This window comes from Charadrius vociferus, unplaced genomic scaffold (assembly GCF_000708025.1).
Source record: "Charadrius vociferus isolate BGI_N301 unplaced genomic scaffold, ASM70802v2 scaffold158, whole genome shotgun sequence".
In the NCBI taxonomy this organism is placed as follows: domain Eukaryota; kingdom Metazoa; phylum Chordata; class Aves; order Charadriiformes; family Charadriidae; genus Charadrius; species Charadrius vociferus.
The window spans coordinates 5,817,760-5,832,957 of record NW_009661372.1 but is presented as its reverse complement, the minus strand read 5'-3'; positions in this window follow the sequence as shown (position 1 = coordinate 5,832,957).

Genomic DNA, 15,198 nt, shown 5'->3' with positions numbered 1-15,198 from the left:
ATTTGGACCGTCACCCATTAAGATTTAACTTTTAAAAATAATCTTATTCCTTTATATTGCCTTTAGTTATGATAAGTATCAGCTCCAGAGAGACCAAAGCAGAGTTCTCGCTGTAAGTAGTACCATCAAAGGAGGAAAGATAATCACACTATTGTGCTCACTCGTCATTGACTTTTCCTCTCCAGGCAGCTTCCATCCCAGCTCCTTCATTAAAATCTTAGACAAAAGCTAACTGTCTTTTTTTTTTGGTAGATATTTTATTCTCTACCAGGATTCAGCAATGGGGGGAAAGGCTTTCTCAGAATGGGACAGCAGTCTCAAGGAATTTCCCTGAAAATCACTCTTCTAATAGGACAAATATTTACAGATGGAGACTATCATGAGCCCACTACCTAATAGCTTTCTGGGTTTGGTTATTTTTTTGGATACTGAAGATCCTGGTTGTTTAATTAGAGACTTGCAGATAGTTCACGTTAATGCTATGTTAAATATGGCTTTGGCTCTAGGCCTGTCCAGGGTTTTCCTCTGTTCCCCACAAATGTGCTCATCACCCACTGGAAAACAGGGGTCCCCACAGGTGAGGTGGTGTTGCCTTGAGGAGGTACATGAGATGGTGATTATTGGAAGATCTGTGCCATTTGGTCTGTGGTTTCCTCTTTGTTGCTGATCTTTTCTTAACATGTAGTCAACAATGGCATCAGAGACTATGTGGGGTAGGCTGTCTTTTCTCCTTTTTGTAGGCACCCACAACTACATCAAAATTTGGGAGATTAGAGTGGAACAAAAAAATCTGAGAACACGTGGCTACAGCTTGCATGACGTTTCTGTTCATGGGCTAAAATGGTTATGCAGAAGTTTATCTGTGGTTAAAGAATGGAGAACTTTCTTTTTTCCCCGCACTTTTAAATCTGTTTCACCATATTACTCAGATTTATTTTATTTCATACTGAATTAGGAGGCTGAAGACGGATGCTTCTGTTGAAGGGCAAATCGCTTAATTTTCATTTTGACACTATAATCTAATCAGACTGAGGAAACGTACTTCACCAAATGAAACAGGCATAAGCAGGAACTCTGTCATTTATGTGTTGATTCTATGTAGCCTTGATAAGACTATCTTCATAGTGGGTGCCCAAAAAACCTCAGCCCTTGCCATAGCTCCTTGCAGGGTGATGAAGCTATTGCGAGTAGCCAACGGAGTTAGGTTAAGTCCAGCTTGAGGACCCTGCTGTCTTCTGCAGCCACCTCAGGAACTGCATGATTACCTTTTAAACCAGTGTGATAGCTGTCTCCTCAGCTGTGTCTTAGGGACAAAGTCAACTTCAAAGAATTACTTTTAGGGCTTGGCTTCTCATCCTCTGTGGTAAAAAAACAAAAGTAAAATACACAGAAACTATGTCTGACTGTGACTGAAAGTGTAATACATGTGTCAATAGGCTGCAGCTATACTGAGGTCACTACCGTCTGGATGAACACACCCAAGCTAGCTATAAGTTAACAGATAAAATACTGCCTATGTAGTAGCACTGCAAGTGGCACTGAGTACAGCTATTTTGCAGCCCTCAGGAAAAACGGTCTTACGTGTATGCATTGAGCATGGCATATGTAAGTGTCTTCCAGAAGATGTTATGGCAGTTCAGATCTCCCATGAGGATCAAGGCCTGCAATCTAGAAGCTTCATCCAGCTATTTATGGAAGGTTTCATCCAACACTACTTCTGATGGGGTAGTCTGTAAGGGATACCCATAGTGTTGTCCTTCCCTTCGGCTCTGACTTCTAAGCTCTCAACCAGCCGCTCTGTGGCAAAGCTTCATGCATTTGAGCCATTCCTCTGTACATAGAGTACACACCCATCCATATATGCCAAGTGTAATAGCATACTGCCCAGGTGGTTAGTCAAACATGACTAAAAATCAATGTACTAACCCCAGAAAACAAGAAATAACTCATGAGGGAGTGGGAATGGCTTGTATATGCTTCCTTATACTACTACTGCTGATTTCCACTGGATGAAAAGTTTGCCTTATTCTGACACTTTCTAAAATACAATAGCTATTATTAATATCGGAATGGGGCACTTGTCATTGTTTTCATTCTTACTGGTGACAAGTAGAGAGTGTCCTATATATTCACATGGCTTTAGCCTGTGTATGGGCTATGTTCTTTTCTAAATTGAAAAGGCATGGCAAATTCATATGGAATTAAAGATAAAAAGGAAAATAATATCATGACGAACCTTTTCAGTTGATCATATATGTATCTTATCTTGAAAAAACTTTTTGAATAAATCAATGAATGTCTTCTTAATGTCTCTTTAGTACAGGTAACCTGAGCTATTTTACAATCTCAGTTATTTTAGAACTCATTTGGTTCCATCTGCTAACAAACATTAGAATTCGAATGGCATGCTTTCTTTTGCAATTTCTGTGTAACAACCTTTGTAAGATCTGTAATCAGAGTTATTTCATAATCTGGACTCATTAGGGGCTAGTTTTGTTCCTGTTCCTAGCAAATGATAGCTTGAGAATGGTATGCTTTCTTTTGTAATGCCTTCCCGATAAACTTTTAAGACCTAATTCTCTTTCCAAATAGCTGATTTATCTGTTGTGTGGTGTTATCAAGCAGGGTTGAAGATGGTCGTTTGAGTGATTTAGTGGCTGGGGTGTAAGGTGCCTTGTGACTTCTAATTGTATGGTGTCATAAACATTTTCTTTCTCCTTCTGTGCAACTACAAAATGAAAATATCATAAGAACCTTGCCTGGAGTTATCTGTAAAAATGTAATTAAGTCCTCTTCAGTTAACTAGAGTTATTCCCCAGTAGATTTGATCCTTACAAGTAAAAAAGTACAAGGTTCCCTGAGAAACTTTTAACCCAACATGTAGGATGCAGAATTTAAACATTAGATCTAGGAAGTTCAAACTTGTCATTGCAATTACTTTGAAAAACCTCATGAAACAACATTGTATCATGGACTTCACAACCTCACAGATGAGCTGTCTTGTCCAGATCCAAGAGATGTGGTATTCTTAATCTTGTTTCTGATAAAAGCAGCCATGTCTGGCTGCTGATAGAAGGCAATGACTAGACTTTTTAAATTTCTTATCTATTTCCAATACTTGGCATGATTTACTTGGATGTCTGTCCCAATGTAGGCGTAGGAAAATGTCTAGTCATTTAACATGTGTGCTTTCTCTCCCGTATAGCTGTAGTCAGGCTAGCAGTTGCTCAGACCCACACATTTTATTCAAAGTTAAAAGCTAAAGGAAGGCTAAGAAATTATACTTCCAGTTAACTGCACTTACTTCTAAAATGTAAGTGGGGAAAAGTATGCTGGAAGATTTTTTTTCATCCTGTCCAGTTTATCTGAAACATTAATGTGGTCAGTTACACATCAAAATAGTGGATTTTTTTTTTTCATTTGCTATGTTAGTGTTTCACTGTATAAACTTAACCTGCATACTTTTAAAATGGTTTTGCCAGCTTTTATCAAGATTAACAAAACATTTACCAAAGCCACAACAAATACTGTCTCTGTCAGAAAGGTGTAATCTATAATGGAGCCCTTTCTAGAGACCAATGGAGGCTTTTAACCATTGGAAACAGATGAAGATCTCTGATAAGAGGGGTTGATTTCACCCTCTAATTTCCTGCTTTTCTTGTGAATTTCTCACTCAATTTATTTGAAGATCCTCAAAAAGCCAAGCTTAGAAAGTTCAGTTTAGTGTGATCAGATGGCCAACTCAGGTGGCACTGGTGTATGCCCGCCCTTGAGAGAATGATTTGACTGCCTGGTATTAGGTACTACCTAAAGGCAGCCTATAAAATCAAGCTCCCTGTTTTGAAGCTCGGATTCCCTTAAATGTTTAGTGCTGACTTGGAGGTGTGCTCAAAAGCACAATGCTGGGGAAGCTGCTGTTAGAGCCTGCCACCAGTCCAAAACTGGAAAGAGGAATCAAAATTCTCTGCTCGTTCTTGGGGTGGCCTGATTTACTAGGCTTATTCAAAATGCAGTTGAACAGAGCTTGCTAATCAGGCCAGCATCCATGCTGGAGGAGTGCAGAACAGGAGGAAGCAGCAGACAGTGTTTGACTGCGCTGCTCAGGTGGAGGGACCTGATTGATTTACCCTATTCAGTCCAAAAGTGGTTAGACATTTTGGTCCCCCTCAGGTAGGACTTCGTCTTAGCCTTAAAGCTAAGGCTTAAGGTAGGACTTGTTCTTTAAAAGTCTCTGTCCCATTCTTGACAGCCTAGGTAGGTATCTCAAGCACTATTTTTGTTTCTACCAGAGTGAAGCACCAGGTTTTTACGTCTGTGTTGTAGTCAGGACTGTGATGACTATCAAAATCTGTCCAAAAAGATATAAACTAGCATGTCATGAACTCAAAAGAAGTCATTTTCAGGGTGTGAAGAGTTTCAAAATCACAGAATCACAGAAACATTGAAGCTGTCAGGGACCTCTGGATGCCATCTGGTCCAACTTCCCTGCTCCACCATGGCAACCTAAAGCCTGTTGCCTAGGGCTGTGTCCAGATGACTTTTGAATATCTTCAAGTATCTGCTGCCTCTTTGGGGCCCAGGTTAAACATGTGACAAGAAAATTTCCTACCCTGTTACAGCCCTCTGATTATTATCCATTATTGATTTTTCATGTAGGCAGTGATGAAGGTGCAATAAGAAGTCCAAGGGCAATCAAGAGAGACTTCAGGGCCTTGGGACAACTGGTTAAGGGATCAGGAGCACAAGTCATATTCTCCTCTATCCTTCCAGTTGCAGGGAATGATCAGGGAAGAAATAGGAAGACTCAGCAGATCAATACCTGGGTCTGTGACTGGTGTCACCAGCAGAATTTTAGGGGTTTTGATCATGGGTGGGACTACATGACACCAACTTGCTGGCAACAGATGGGGTACACCTGTCTCAAAGGAGGAAAAGGATTTTTGCAGTTAGCAGGGCTCATTGCAAGAGCTTTAAACAAGATTTGAAGAGGGAAAGGAATGAAACCAGGCTCACCAGAGATAAGCCAATGTTAGAGGGACAATGTGCTAGAAAGGTTCTTCAATATGCTTCACGATGTGCTGAGTACACTGGAGCATATTTGAAATGTTCCTGTATTAATGTGCTCAGCACCTTAGTCATCTCAGTGAAGGCAGGGGATGGAGAAGGCAGCAAGGCCATAAGGGTGGTTGATGCATTAGAAACCACAAAAACATGTGAAAAGAATGACATGGGAATTAGGGCTTCTCCCTTGAAAAAAAAAAGGCCGGATCAATAGCCTAATTGAAGTGCATCTACAGGCAACATGGACAGCAAACAGGAGGAGCTGAAAGCCATTGTGCATATGGGAAACTATGATGTCGTTGCAATCATGGAAACATGGTGGCTTACTCACACAACCAGAGTGCCGCAATGGATCAATATAAACTCTTCAGAAGGGATAGGCAAAGAAGGAGAGGCAGTGGGGTAGCCCTGTATGTTAGGGAGTGTTTTTACTGTCTAGAGCTTGACGATGGTGATGAAAGAGTCAAGTGCTTATGGGTAAGAATCAGGGAAAAGGCCAAGAAGGCTCATATCATGGTGGGAGTCTGTTATGGACCGCTCAGCTAGGATGGAGACAGATGAATATTCTATAAGCAGCTGGGAAGTCTCACGAACTCTAGTCCTTCTCCTCGAAGGGGACTTAAACTTACTAGATGTCTGCTGGAAATACAATACAGCAGAGAGAAAACAATCTAGGAGGTTCCTGGAGTGTGTGGAAGATACTTCCTGACACAGCAGGTGAATGAGCAAACAAGGGAAGGCACCCCACTGGACCTGTAGTTTGCGAACTGAGAAGGACTTGTGGGTGACGTGATGGTTGGAGGCCACCTTGGGCAAAGTGATCATTAAATGATAGAGTTTTTGATTCTCAAAGAAGTAAGGAGGAGGGTCAGCAGAACTGTCACCTTGGATTTCCAGAGGGCAGATTTTGGCCTGTTTAGGGACTTGGTTGACAGACTCCCTTGGGAGGCAGTCCTGAAGGGCAAAGGAGCCCAGAAAGGCTGGACATTCTTCAAGAAAGAAGTCTTAAAGCCACAGGAGTGGGCTGTCCCCATGTGCCAAAAGATGAGCTGGTGGGGAAGAAGACCAGCCTGGTTGAATAGAGAGATTTAGCTGGAACTCAGGAAAGAAAAGAGAGTTCATGATCTTTGGAAGAAGGGGCAGGCAACTCAGGAGGACTGCAAGGACGTCATGAGGTTATGCAGGGAAAAAATTAGAAGGGCCAAAGCCATCTAGAACTTAATTTGGCTACTGCAGTAAAAGAAAATAAAAAATGTTCCTATAAATACATTAGCAACAAAAGGAGGGCTACAGAAAATCTCCATCCTTTATTTGATGCAGGGGGAAAAATAGGGACAAAGGATGAGGAAAAGGCTGAGGTACTTAATGCTTTCTTTTTCTCAGTCTTTAATAGTAAAACCAATTATTCTTAGGGGAGCCACCCTGCTCCATTGGAAGACAGAGGTAGAGAGCAGAATGAAGCCCCCATAATCTAACGGGAAATTGTTAGCAACCTGTTACACGGCTTAGACACATACAAGTCTATGGGTCCATATGGGATCCACCCAAAGGCACTGAAGGAGCTGGTGGAAGTGCTCACCAAGCCACTTTCAACCGTTTATCAGCAATCCGGGCTAACCAGAAAGATCCCAGTTGACTGGAGGTTAGCAAATGTGATGCCCATCTAGAAGATGGGCCAGAAGGAGGATCCAGGGAACTACAGGCTTTTTTATCTGACCTCAGTGCTGGGGAAGGCTGTGGGCCAGATCATCTTGAGTGCCATCACACAGCACTACAAGACAACCAGGTGATCAGCCAGTATGGGTCCTGCTTGACTAGCGTGATCTTCTGTGATGAGATGACCCATTTAGTGAACAAGGGAAAGGCTGTGGATGTTGTCTACCTGGACTTTAGTAACCCCTTTGACACTGTTTCCCACAGCATTCTCCTGGAGAAACTGGCTGCTCATGACTTGGACAGGTGTGGAGTAGCTGCACCAAGGTGGTGCTCCCCAGGGCTCAGCACTGCAGCCGGTTCTCTTTAATATCTTTATCAATGACCTGGACAAGGGGATTGAGTGTACCCTCACTAAGTTCGCAGACGACACCAAGCTGGGCAGGAGTGTCGACCTGTTTTGTTTGAGGGTAGGATGGGTCTGCAGAGGGATCTGGACAGGCTGGATCAGTGGGCCGAGGCCAATGGTATGAGGTTCAACAAGGCCAAGTGCCGGGTCCTGCACATGGGTCACAACAACCCCATGCAGCGCTATAGGCTTGGGGAAGAGTGGCTGGAAAGCTGCCAGGTGAAGAAGGACCTGGGGGTGTTGGTTGACAGCCAACTGAATATGAAATGTCAGTGTACCCAGCTGTCCAAGAAGGTCAATAGCATCCTGGCCTGTATCAGAAATAGTGTAGCCAGCAGGACTAGGGAAGTGATTGTCCCCTGTACTCGGCACTGGTAAGGCCACACCTTGAGTACTCTTCAGTTTTGGGACCCTCACTACAAGAAAGACATTAAGATTCTGGAGTTTGTCTAGAGAAGGACAATGAAGCTGATGAGGGGTCTAGAGCACAAGTCTTATAAAGATTGGCTGAGGGAACTGGGGTTTAGCCTGGAGAAAAGGAGGCTCACAGGAGACATTATTGTTCTCTGCAACTACCTGAAAGGAGGCTGTAGTGAGGTGGATATAGGTCTCTTTTTCCAAGTAACAAGTGATAGGACAAGAGGAAATGGCCCCAAGTTGCACCAGGGAGGTTTAGATTGGATATTAGGAAAAATTTCTTCACCAAAAGGCTTATCAAGCACTGGAACAGGCTGCCCAGGAGGTAGCTGAGTCACCATCCCCGGGGGTATTTAAAAGAGGTGTAGATGTGGCACTTCAGGAGATGGTTAAGTGGTGGACTTGGCAGTGTTAGGTTTATGATTGAAGTCAATGATTTTAAGGGTCTTTTCCAACCTGAATTATTCTATGATTCTAAGTATGGAGATGCCAGAATATCTCTGGGCAACCTGTGGCAGTGCTTGGTCATTCTTACAGTGAAAAAGAGTTTCTCAATGTTCAGAGGAAACCTACTGTTTTTCAGTTTGTGTCCATTGCCTCTGGTCTTTTCACTGGGCATCAATGGAAAGAGCCTGGCTTCATCTTCTTTGTACTTTTCCTTCAGGTATTGGTGAGATCCTCTTGAACCTTCTCTTCTCCAGGCTGAAGAGTCTCAGCTCACTCAGCCTTTTCTGCTAGGAGAGACACTCCGGTCCCTTCATCGCCTTTGGGACCCTTCACTGAACTCTTTCCAGTAAGTCCGTACCTGTCTTGTACTGGGGAGCCCCACACTGGACAGAGTACTCTGTGTGTGGCCTCACCAGTGCTGAGAAGAAGGGAAGGATCACCTCCCCTGACCTGCTGGCAACACTCATTCTAATGCAGCCCAAGATACAATTGCCCACTTTTGCCACAAGGGTACGTTTGTGGTAGAGCGTATTTGGCATGCCTCACTAACGTGCTAATGCCTTTACTCAGTTTGTGTCCTCTAAGCAGACCAGGCAGATATTTCATACTTACTTAAGAACTTGAAGAAAGCCCACATGAAGAGGTTATTAAACCACTGGAGACATCCAGACAATAAAACTACATGCTTGCAAAACTTTAACAAGACTAATCCTGACATTTGTGTTAAGAACATCAGAAATGTCCTGGGGTCCACAAGCCATCTGACTTCTCTAAGTGCTATTTGGAGAAAGAAGATAAATCTAATTACATATCATAACTGAGGGCATGAGGAAACCTGTGTTTCTGTTTTTTCCAGATTTCAGCAAATATTTCAAAGAAAATTGTCACTCGCAAAATATGATGCTGGGATCCTGAGAAAGATCAGTGACAAATGTCATGGAACATAAAGCTTTTCCTCCTATCAGCCAGGAAGAGAAAGAAATACTTTCCAATGTGTGTGAAGGAAGATTACTTCTCTGAACCCTGAGAATCCAGGTTTGTGTTCAAAACATGGACTAGAAAGGGTGATTTTTTTATTGCCCGTTGCTTGCTGGAGCTTTAGAAACACTAAATGTGGTTTGGGAGCCTGAGAACCATAGGAAGAGTAGTTCAGATAAATGCAATGCTAGACAGAAAAGGCCACAAGAAAAGATGAACGAACTTGAGAAGAAGCCAGAACAAACCACTCTAAACCAGGAACAGCAAACCAAATCATCGAAGTTTGGAAAAAACAATTGGTCCTCTGCGTTTGCGTTAGACTTTATTAGTTAAATGGATGCCAGTTACTGAAAGAGTAGTTAGATTTGTAAAATTCGCAAGACTATAAGGTATACACATAGGTCAGATATGCCAAAATGGTTTGGAAAATATTTGAAATGGCTTGAAAATCAGGTTTTTGAAACTGACCTCCGGATAGCTCTTACACCGAGATTCCCCGTGATTGTGCGCTTGTACCTTTTCATTACAGGAAAGTCGTGTGCAAAACTTGATCCTCTGGAGGAATACAAGAATGCTGTCAGGGTATGCAGGGAGGAAACAAGGAAAGCCAAGGCAGCCTTGGAATTGAACCTGGCGAGGGATGTCAAGGCCAAAAGGAAGGGTTTCTTTAAGTATATAGGAGACAAAAGGAAAACTAGGGAAAATGTGGGCCCGTTGTTGAATGAGACAGGTGCTGTGGTGACGGATGATGCAGAGAAGGCGGAGTTGCTAAATGCCTTCTTTGCTTCTGTCTTCACTGTTCGGGCCAGTCCTTGTGAGACCCAGACTTTGCAGGTAACAGAGAAAGTCTGGGGGAAACAAGACTATCCCTTGGTTGACAAGGAGCACGTTAAAGATCAGTTAGATAAATTGGATATACATAAATCCATGGGGCCTGATGGGATGCACCCTCGGGTGCTGAGGGAGCTGGGGGAAGTCATTGCTGGGCCTCTCTCCATTATCTTTGAAAGGTCCTGGAGGACAGGTGAGGTGCCTGAGGACTGGAGGATAGCCAATGTCACTCCAGTCTTCAAAAAGGGCAGGAAGGATGACCCGGGAAACTACAGGCCGGTCAGCCTCACCTCCATCCCTGGGAAGATGATGGAGCAGCTTGTTCTGGGAGTCATCTCAAAGCACCTGGATGAAAAGAAGATTATCAGAAGTAGTCAACATGGATTCACCAAGGGGAAGTCATGTCTGACTAATCTGATAGCCTTCTATGACAAAGTAACTAGATGGGTGGATGAGGGGAGGGCAGTGGATGTTGTCTACCTTGACTTTGGCAAGGCTTTCGACACTGTCTCCCACATCATCCTCACAGGAAAGCTTAGGAAGTGTGGCTTAGATGAATGGACGGTGAGGTGGATTGAGAACTGGCTCACAGATAGAGCTCAGAGGGTTGTGGTTAGTGGCGCAGAGTCTAGTTGGAGGTTAGTAACAAGTGGTGTCCCTCAGGGGTCAGTACTGGGCCCAGTTTTGTTCAACATATTCATCAATGATCTGGATGAAGGGATAGAGTGTACCATCAGCAAGTTTGCTGATGACACAAAACTGGGAGGAGTGGCTGACACGCCAGAAGGCTGTGCTGCCTTACAGCGTGACCTCGCCAGGCTGGAGAGTTGGGCAGAAAGAAACCTTATGAAGTTCAACAAGGGTAAGTGTAGGGTACTGCACCTGGGGAGGAATAACCCCATGCACCAGTACAGGTTGGGGGCTGACCTCCTGGAGAGCAGCTCTGTGGAGAGGGACCTGGGAGTCCTGGTGGACAACAGGATGACCATGAGCCAGCAATGTGCCCTGGCGGCCAAGAAGGCGAATGGCATCCTGGGGTGCATCAAGAAGAGTGTGGCCAGCAGGTCGAGGGAGGTCATCCTCCCCCTCTACTCTGCCCTGGTGAGACCGCATCTGGAGTACTGTGTCCAGTTCTGGGCTCCCCAGTTCAAAGATGATTAGGGGATTGGAACATCTCTCCTATGGAGAAAGGCTTAGAGACTTGGGTCTCTTTAGTCTAGATAAAAGAAGATTGAGGGGGGATCTTATTAATACTTACAAATACTTAACGGGAGGATGCCAGGGGGATGGGAGCAGTCTTTTTTCAGTGGCGCCCAGTGATAGGACGAGGGGTAATGGGCATAAACTTGAACATAGGAAGTTCCATCTTAACATGAGAAGGAACTTCTTTACTTTGAGGGTAGTGGAGCACTGGCACAGGCTGCCCAGAGAGGTGGTGGAGTCTCCCACTCTGGAGACATTCAAAACCCGCCTGGACGCTGTCCTGTGCAACCTGCTGTAGGTGACCCTGCTCTGGCAGGGGGGTTGGACTAGATGATCTCCAGAGGTCCCTACCAACCCTAACCATTCTGTGATTCTGTGATTCTATGAAAAGGGTAAAAAATATGGCAGCACTGTTGTAACAACCATTCATTAATTTGGGAAATACAAGCTACGCTTCAAAGAAAATTAAACATGTTAATAAAGTAAGGACATGTGTATTGGGTCTGTCTAAGGTGGAGTTAATTTTCCCCATAGCAGCCTTCACAGTGCTGTGCTTTGTACTGGTAGCTAGAAAGGTGTTGATAACACACACCAGTGTTTTGGCTACTGCTGGGCAGTGCTTCACCAGCATCAGGGCTGTCTCTCCAACATTCCCCCCTCACCAGTAGCCTGGGGGTGGGCAAGATCTTGGGAGGGGACATAGCAAGGACAGCTGACCCAAACTGACCAAAGGGATATTCCATATCATATGACATCTGCTGAGCAATAAAAGCTAAGAGAAAAGAGGAGAGGTGGGGACATTCACTACAACTTTTGTTTTCTGGAGTACCTGCTATGTGTCCTGAAGTCCCGCTTCCTGGGAAGTGGCTGGACATTGCCCATTGGTGGGAAGTAGAGAATAAATCTTTTGTTTTCCTTTGCTTCCATGCACAGCCTTTGCTTTTGCCTTTATCTTGACCCACAAGTTTTTCCATCTTATTTCCACACACCCAGTCCTGCTGAGGAGAGGAGTGATAGAATGGCTTCTTGGGCACCTGGCATCCAGCCGAGGTCAACCCACCACAGTTCTCTTTGGCACCCACCCTGAGACATAAGCAATTCAAGATAAGGATAGTAATTGGGTGAGGCAACAGGCAAGCATGGACTGAACACAGCTGGAGAGCTAAGAGTGGAATGATTGTGGGGAATTTCAGTTGTAATTGTGGTGAAGGGAAAAGGGCTGGATTGTGTGTAGATCGCTCATTTTCATTTGGTGCTGTGATGATGCTATTTTGATTTTGGTGTGGAGAATTTTTTTGTTGTTGTTGATATGAGTGAAGTTTTTGAAGATTGTGTGATTAATGTGGATTTCAATGATAATTCTTAAATATGTGATTCGCAGAGGCGTGGCATGGAATGTATTGGGTTACTGTGGCAAGGTTTTGGTAGCAGGGAGGCTGCAGGGGTACCTTCTGCAAGAAAATGCCAGAATTCCCCCATGTGTCCTAGACCAAATGCCGGGTGGCTCAAAGATGGACCTGCCGCTGGCCAAGGCCGAGCTCATCAGCAACAGTGGTAGCACTTCTGGGATAACGTATTTAAGAAAAGGGAAAAGTTGCTGTGCAACAGCAATTGCAGCTGGAGAGAGGAGTGAGAATATGTGAGAGAAATAGCTCTGCAGACACCAAGGTCAGTGAATAAGGAAGGGGAGGAGGTCCTCCAGGCACCAGAGCAGAGATTCTCCTGCAGCTGATGGTGAAGACCATAGTGAGGAAAGTTGTCCCTCTGCAGCCCGTGGAGGTTAATGGTGGAGCAGTTATTCACCTGAAGCCCATAGAGAACCTCACACCGGAGCAGGTGGATGTGCCCAAAGGAGGCTGTGACCTTGTGGAGATCCCATGCTGGAGCAGGTTTGCTGGTAGGACTTGTGATCCCATGGGGGACCCACGGTGGAGCATTCTGCTCCTGAAGTACTGCACCCCATGGAAGAGACCCACACTGGAGCAGTTCACAAAGAACTGCAGCCTGTGGGAAGGACCCATGTTAGAGAAGTTCATGGAGGACTGTGTCCTGTGGAGCAGGGGAGGACTGCGAGGAGTCCTCTCCCAGAGGAATAAGAAGCTGCAGAAACAGTGTGTGATGAACTGACCGCAACCCTCATCTCTCATCCCCTGTGCCACTGCAGTGAAGGAGGTAGAGAATTCAGGAGTGAAGTTCAGCCTGAGAAGAAGGCAGGGCTGGGGGGAAGCTACTTTAAGATTTTGGGTTTATTTTCTCATTTTCCTATTCTGATTTGATGGGTAATAAATTAAATTAATTTTCCCCAAGTCGAGTCTGTTTTGCCTGTGACGATAATTGGTGAATGATCTCTCCCTGTCCTTATCTTGACCCACAAGCCTTTCATTATGTTTTCTCTCCCCTGTACAGCTGAGGATGGGGAATGATACAGCAGCTTTGGTGGGCACATGTAGTCCCACCAGGGTCAAGCCATGACAACATGCAAGACTAAAGTGTCTGAACAGTCTTAACTCAGATGAGCTGAGAATCCCCGAAATCATGACATGGTTACAGCTCTGGTATTTTAACATTTGTGAACCAGAGTAGATGTAACTGATTGCTTAAGACATTTGTTCATAATTTCTTATGGGATCTCAAAAGATGAGGAGTAGGAGAAAGCAAGGGAGGAGTTCGACAGCAGGTAGACTCTTCTCTACCCAGGAAAGGTAAAAGCTTAAAAATAAGCATTTAAGGGTGGACTTGGAAAATGGTTGACACTGGATAAGAATAGAAAAGACTCAGTCTTAGGGAGATGTGGAGGCAGAAGATGCTTGGACAGATGCCAAGGAGATGGCAAGAGACCAGGGGATGGCAGTGGGTAGGACAGTAGGGACAGATGCGTTTAACTCACAGACTGAAATGCCTTAAGGGCCTTTATATTAACCACAAGTGGGCTGAGCCTTTGCAGTCTTCTTCTGGCAATGAATCGGTGTGACTTCTCCTGGGAATGTCTATTTTCTTCCTTCTAGCAACTGACCTGCACAGAGACTAACAGATCCCTACTGCTATGATTAGTCGGCTTGGATGGAAAGGACCTCAGCTGAGAGTCTGGATTCTGCCACCTGCTTGGTGGCCATCAGTCTGGCTCCTGGTGTTGAAGCTTCTCTTCCTGATGGGTGGTCCCTTTCCTGAAGAGCCAGGAAGTTAATTTTAGAAACAAATAGTCCTGAGAATAATATTAAGATCGATATGAAATTCTTAAAAGACAGGATGTGCCAGCTGTTGATGTTGTGGGACTTAGACACCATGTTGTTCAAAACTGGGCTTTTCTATGTGACATGTAGAAGCCACCAGCACTGGGAGGTTTGAGGTTTGAGAGAAGGTACTCTGTATTCATCTCAGGGCCCACATACCTGAGTCCTTCTGATGTGCTGAAGGTCTAGTCAGCAGCTACACAAATAAATACCATGGAATCGTAGAATCATAGAACGGTTAGAGTTGGAAGGGATCTTAAAGATCATCTAGTTCCAACCCCCCTGGCTCCTTTTCAGGGCTGCTCTCAATCTGTTCTCCACCTAGACTGTATTTGTGCTTGGGATTGCCCCACCCACATGCAAGATGTTGCACTTGGCCTTGTTGAACTTCATGAAGTTTGCTCAGGCCCACCTCTCAAGTTTGTCCACGTCCCTCTAGATGGCATCTCTTCTCTCCAGCATGTTGACCACTCCACAGCTTGGTGTCATCAGCATACTTGCTGAGGGTGCACTCAATCCCACTATCCATGTCCCAACAAAGATGTTAAACAGCATCAGTTCTAGTACCGACCCCTGAGGAATGCCACTTGTTTCTGGTCACCACTTGGATATCAAGTCATTGATCACAACTCTTTGAGTGCAGCCAATTCCTTATCCACCAAGTAGCCCATCCGTCAAATCCATGTCTCCAATTTAGAAAAAAGGATGTCATGCAGGACAGCATCAAACACTTTGCACAAGTCCAGGTAGATAATGTCAGTTACTCTTTCATTACCCACTAATGAAGGATGCCAAATTTGTCAGGTATGATTTGCCTTTAGTGAAGCCATGTTTGCTGTCACCAGTCTCCTCATTTTTTTCCATGAGCCGTAACATAGTTTCCAGGAGAATGTGCTCCATGATCTTGCTGGACACAGAGATGAGACTGACCAGCGTGTAGTTCCCCATATCTTCCTTTTTTTCCCTTTT